Source organism: Melanerpes formicivorus, unplaced genomic scaffold (genome assembly GCF_026170545.1).
Source record: "Melanerpes formicivorus ecotype bairdi unplaced genomic scaffold, bMelFor1.0.p_v2 SCAF_30, whole genome shotgun sequence".
In the NCBI taxonomy this organism is placed as follows: Eukaryota; Metazoa; Chordata; class Aves; order Piciformes; family Picidae; genus Melanerpes; species Melanerpes formicivorus.
This window is the reverse complement of record NW_027142382.1, coordinates 8,495,235-8,501,234: the sequence shown is the minus strand read 5'-3', so window position 1 is coordinate 8,501,234 and position 6,000 is coordinate 8,495,235. Positions and strand designations below refer to the sequence as shown.

The 6,000-nt window shown below is 42.5% G+C and overlaps 1 long non-coding RNA gene across 1 annotated transcript; it reads left to right on the top strand.

The window, feature by feature from the left end:
- Nucleotides 1–589: 589 nt before the first annotated feature.
- On the top strand, nt 590–3,782 carry LOC137449611 (uncharacterized). The gene is made up of 3 exons (XR_010989436.1): nt 590–692; nt 2,922–3,061; nt 3,426–3,782. It is a non-coding gene; the product is annotated as an uncharacterized lncRNA (long non-coding RNA).
- The last annotated feature ends 2,218 nt before the right edge of the window (nt 3,783–6,000 follow it).

Genomic DNA, 6,000 nt, shown 5'->3' with positions numbered 1-6,000 from the left:
CATGGAGGTTGCTGCCTGTCAGAGTGATCACTATCAATTCATTCCCATTATCCTGTCATTTCTCCTTCCTATGCCTTTCCATTCTAGTGGGCAGGCTAATTGGAGGCAACCAGCACCATGCCCTTCACCTTCTTCTCCCTAAAAGCCCTCTTGGGCTTCTCCCCTCTCCTGGGTGTTGAAGGAGGGTGGCTGATGTCTGGGCATGGACTCACCTGGCTTTGGGGCTGTAGGCATGTATTGCTTCAGCCTCTGGCCTCTTATCACAGTTTTCCTGGATGCAGGTGGTGTGTCTTGATCCATTTATACAGGTTTGGAGCTCATAAGCACCTGGGGCTCCTCCTGTGCTCCCTCAAGATCAGTAATGGCAGACCTGTGGTATTTCTGGATGGTTGTGTTTGGGTTTTTTGGGGTGTTTTGTTGGTTGGTTGGTTTGTTGGGGTTTGGGGGCTTTTTTGGTGTGTTTTTTGTTTGTTTGTTTGGGTTTTTGTTTGTTGGGTTTTTAATGTAGAAGATGTTTCCTTAGTGCCCAAGCCTGCCTTTTCCATCTCGAGGCCTCTCATCTGCCTCTCATCTGCAGGACTCTGAGCTTTGCTGGCCCCTCTGAAGGTCCATGGGGTTGATCTGGTTCTCTTTTTGTGGGTCAGCTTTCAGAATCTGGACCAAAGTTTTTGATGTGTAAATGGGAAGAATAGGTGAGCACTTGAGATTTTTTATTTTAGGGGAACGGCTCTGGTATGACTGCACTTCTTGTAGTATCCTGAGTAGTCTTTAATGCCAGTGCTATGGATGCTGCTAGGCATGAATTGGGTTCTCATCCCTCTGTTTCAGGAGTTTTCCGTTCCCTACATCACTCTGCTCCCAACTCTAGAATCTCTTTTCTCCCTGGTCTCCACCCAGATTTATCTTACAGGCATGTAGAGAGAGATGACGCAGCTCTATTCAAACCTTACTTCACTTGTCTGATGATCTCTTTCCAATTAACTTAAATGCAAGCTAGCACAGTAATGAGAGGAAGTTTTAGGAGGGCTTGAGAGAAAATGTCATCCTGTGTTGCAATAGCAAAGTAAAAGGACTCAATGTACAGCAAATGCATGGTGTGAGATGGACTTGGCCAGTTAGCTGGAAATTGGTGATAAAAGCATAAATTGTGCAAATTTTGTCCTTGGTTCTTTTGTTGCTTGTGTGTAACAGGCATATGATAAAGGATGGCAAGAGATGAGCTCTAGGATGTGCAGCTGTGGTGGTTTGATGTCCCTCTTTGTGCTCTGCCCCTCTGCTGGAAGTTGCTGTCTGTGCAATGGGGCAGGAATAAGGGCAGGAGGACCAACAGCCCAGCTGCTACTCTGTGTTGTCCAGCTCAATTCCTGAAAACAGTAATGATGACAGGATAGCACTAAGATGCTTTGGATTCAGGCAGATGCAGAGTGGGCATAATTCATTTTCTGTTCCATCTTTTGACAAGTCTTAGGAAGACAGAGTGGGCTATGTGGGAACACAATATCTTGTCCACAAGAGTTTATTCACAGGCAGGAGAGTTCCCACTTTGACTTCACTTTCTTGTGCTTAATACTGGTTTTCTCTTTATCTACCCTGGGCTTGATGGAGATATACCTTATGTCATTGCATAAGAGCAACACTTTAGAAGGAAATGTCTCCATTTATGCTTATGTGGGTATTATGTATGGCTGCTGGGAAGGAAAAGGCTTGTCCTTTTAGAAGACCTTTATTAAGGGAAACCAGTTATTAACAAGTATATATGGAAAGGGTGGGGTTCCTTATTACTGCACTCATTTCAGCATCTCCTATCTGCCTCAGGAGTGCATCATAGTGATATCAGCCTTTATTAATATAAAACTCAGTATTACACACCCAGGATTGCACCACAGGTAGCTGGGTCTCTCTGACTTTCAGCTGATCTGATTGAAGTGGCAGGGGAGCAATCGATGACAGCAAACTGAACTGTCGTCGTCAGGGAGCTTTTGGTGTTATGGTGTAAACTTCAAATTATATTCAAGGATTAAAACCTGGGAGTCTGATCTAATTAGCTGAACTTTACCCTATGAGTGGTTGGGATGTAATGACTTGAAGATGTGGAGATTAAAACACCCAATGGCAAATTTTCCCTGTGAGAAAGTGGGAAATCACTTGGCTTTGGTATGTGCTGCATGTTTTTCCTATATGCTTTTTTGATGGCTTCTGTCCAGTCTGAGGAATATGCCATTGTGGAAAAACATATTAACTTAATCTCTTTTCCAAGCAAGTATGGGTTACAGAATTGTCTACATCTCCTTGAGGAAAAGTATCTGGTTCTTTATTACAGGAGTTACTGTGAAACCTAATTAGGGGAAACATGTTTTCAGTGGTGGAGCTACGGAGAAATTAGTACTTTTGAAGCTTAGTGTTGACATTTGAATCCTGTGTGGGAACAAATTCCACGTCTCTTGCAAAATAAAACTCAGTTATTCCTAATCAAAATTCTCTACAAAAACTTTCAATTGATAGCATGAGCATATTACACTCTTCTGTTATATAGGTAAACATATTGTAATAGAACATAGCTTAAAAAAACCAAAAGCAAAACCCAAACCACAACATTTCATCCAAATGACTTCCTCCTTCCATTTTGTTAATGTGAAAACTTGTTCGGTCTCTTTGTTTCTTGGAAAAACTTAAATTACTTCTGCAAAACATTTTGATTCTGTTTAAGCTGGCTTTTTATTTTAATAGAAAACTCTTCTCTCAGATGTTTTCCTCAGTTTTACTTGCAATACGATTGTCTGTTGTGTCAGATCCTGAGAGGTGCAGGGTGACTTTGGGTGAATTCTAGGGGACTCAACACTCCTCAGTGTGAGTCCCACACCATTTACCCAGTGATGAGACAAGCAGGTGTAATTATATTGGTCTTTATCATTTTCCCATAGCTGTCTTGCTGATAAGCTGTCCTTGGTGAGAACTGCTCATGCACACTCGCTGATGAATCAGCATGTGTGTGTGTACCTGTGGGCACGCAGGCTCATCAGGGCTGCCTCCTAGGAGGACTTCCATCCAGTCTTGAAGCAAGGTGGGACTCAGAGCTCTTGTTGTCAATATAAAGGTTGTTTTGAGCTGCTGGTGGTATTGTGGATCTCTGATGCAATTCAAACATAGTTTAGACTCTTTGCATCCCCCTAAACCTCCTCCCTTCCCCATAGCTGCCTCTGTGAAATGAGGTCTTTTAATGCTGACCATTGCTTCAGAGGTCTTGGTACACTAGCTGGCCCTGTTCTGCAAAACTTTGACGCAAGCCACCTTCTCCAAGTTCAATAATGCCCTGTCCTCACAATAGCTGTGTTTTGCTTTCTGTCTGACTGTCCTTCCTTCCTCTAAACCCAGAGTGTGTACATGTAGATGAGCCCTGTCAATTTGCTCTGTCATTATTCTTGCAGCATGCTCTTTGCCTCGGTACAGTTTATGTGAAGAAGGTTTTGATCACCTGCCATCAGTGGATGCAGGGAACAGAGGATAATATGGAAGACTGCATTCAACAAACTTGCGAACAGGCAAGAGAAGTCAACCTGGGTTTTAAGGCAAAAGAAAATCTGAAAGAAAAAAAAACCAACAAAACCCCAAACCCAAACATCTCTCTCAACAACAGTGAGTTCATATAAGAGATGAAAATAATTGCATTCAGTTCAGGAATGAAAACATGTCCCAAGTCTAGATTCTTTCCTATATTACAATATTTGACTGTAAAATTTTATGGAGAGCATATCTTGTGTCTCAGACAGTGCCTTTGACCTGCTTACGTGACAAGCATTACCTGGTGTTCAAATAAAACTGATAATAAATAAACTACGCTATTCCCAGGTGAACTGCATGGAAAGTGTGCTGGTTATTAGCTAACTCATTTTTTCAGCTTGGGAGACACGCTGGAGTGAAAGCTGGGTGTGAACTTGCTGCCATAAGCATCAAGCATTGAAAACATTCACCATTGCTCACGGGCTGTTAAGTCAGCTTCCGGTTCCCTGCTACTTTTCTGTTCTTACTTTGTCAAGCTTTCTCTCTGAGGAGATGTATTTTCATGTCTTCTCACCTCTCTCATTCCTCTTTTCATCCTATTTGAGCCTCCTTATACCTTTAAAACACTGCCCATATCTCGTGTCCTGAAATTCACCATTGTCTTCCACTTAACTGCTGGGGAGGAAGAGTAAAGGTATTGAGGAACATTTGAGGAGATAGGGTTTGCATTTCTTTGCAGTGGGTTTTGGGTGGTTATTTTATGGGCAAAACTTTTAATTTACTCAGAATTTTATACTTGTGTCAATATGCATTTCACACAGGTTAAATCCTTGTTCCTGTTTAATTTTTAATTGGCATTTTTAATGTAGCCCACCTCGTGTATCGGCAAAAAGAAACATTTCCTCTCTAATACTTCCTCCCACATCTTGACTCTTTTCCTTTGGTTGCTAATTTCAAATAGCTGATCAACCAGTTTGTTTAAAGTTTTTTATGATAAAAATATGATTTGGCATATATATCAAAACATGCTATTCAAATACTTTATCCAGTTCTGACGTCCCCATCATAAGGACACAGAGCTGCTGGAGCGAATCCAGAGGAGCATCACAAATATGATCCAATGGCTGGAACACCTCTGCTGTGAGCACAGACTGCGGGAACAGGGGTCGTTCAGCCTGGAGAAGAGAAGACTCTTAGGGGACCTTACAAATGCCTTCCAATACCTGAAGGGATCCTACGGGAAGGCTGGAGAGGGATTTTTCAGAAGAGTGTCTAGCAATAGGGCAAGAGGGAATTGTTTTAAACTCAGGAGAGTAGGTTCAGACTGGATATCAGGAAGAAGGTTTTCAGTACAAGGGTAGTGTAACTCTGGAATAGGCTGCCCAGAGAGGTTGTGGATGCCTCCTCCCTGGGGGTGTTCAAGACCAGATTCGATGAGGCCTTGAGTAGCTGAGTCTAACTGGGAGGTGGATGGTGGGGAGGTGTGTCCAGTTCTGGGCCCCTCAGTTTAGGAAGGATGTTGACTTGCTGGAACAAGTCCAGAGAAGGTCATCAAAGTTGGTGAGAGGTTTGGAACACAAGCCCTATGAGGAGAGACTGAGGGAGCTGGGGTTGCTTAGCCTGGAGAGGAGGAGACTCAGGGGTGACCTTATTGCTCTCTACAACTACCTGAAGGGAGGTTGTAGACAGGCAGAGGTTGGTCTCTTCTCCCAGGCAGCCAGCACCAAAACAAGAGGACACAGTCTCAGGCTGCACCAGGGGAGGTTTAGGCTGGAGGTTAGGAAGAAGTTCTATAGAGAGAGAGTGATTGCCCATTGGAATGGACTGCCCGGGGAGGTGGTGGAGTCACCATCACTGGAGGTGTTCAGGAGGAGACTTGACAGGGTGCTTGGTTGCATGGGTTAGTTGTTTAGGTGGGTTGGATTGGTTGATGGGTTGGGAACGATGATCTTGAAGGTCTCTTCCAACCTGGTCTATTCTATTCTATTCTATTCTATTCTATTCTATTCTATTCTATTCTATTCTATTCTATTCTCTGAGGTCCCTTCCAACCTCAGCCATTCTATGATTCTATAAAATGAATAAAAATAAGGAATATAGAGATTTTTTTTCAGTCCCCCAATCTATATTATATTAATTTTCACATCAAATTTTTGTGAATCATTTTGGAGACATTTCATGTAATAGATTTTTTTCAGTCTTCCCCTCTTGATACTTTCTTTTCTCCCTGACCAGAAATTCATGTTCTTTAAAAGCTGTGTGCCTAACTACCCTTTTTATACTCCTACCATTATCTCCCATGCATACCTTTTAAGTATTTAATTGATGCTGGAGACTGTTCCATGTTTAAAAACAATTACATTAACTCCTGTATTTTTCACATAATGCAGTGTGTGTCTGTTGTAGTCTACAAAGGCTTAATGAAATGGCTAAATGCTTTGTGGGTGCTGGGCTGAGCACAGAATGTACAGGAACTAAAGTGAAGAGAAAAGGTTTTTGTTC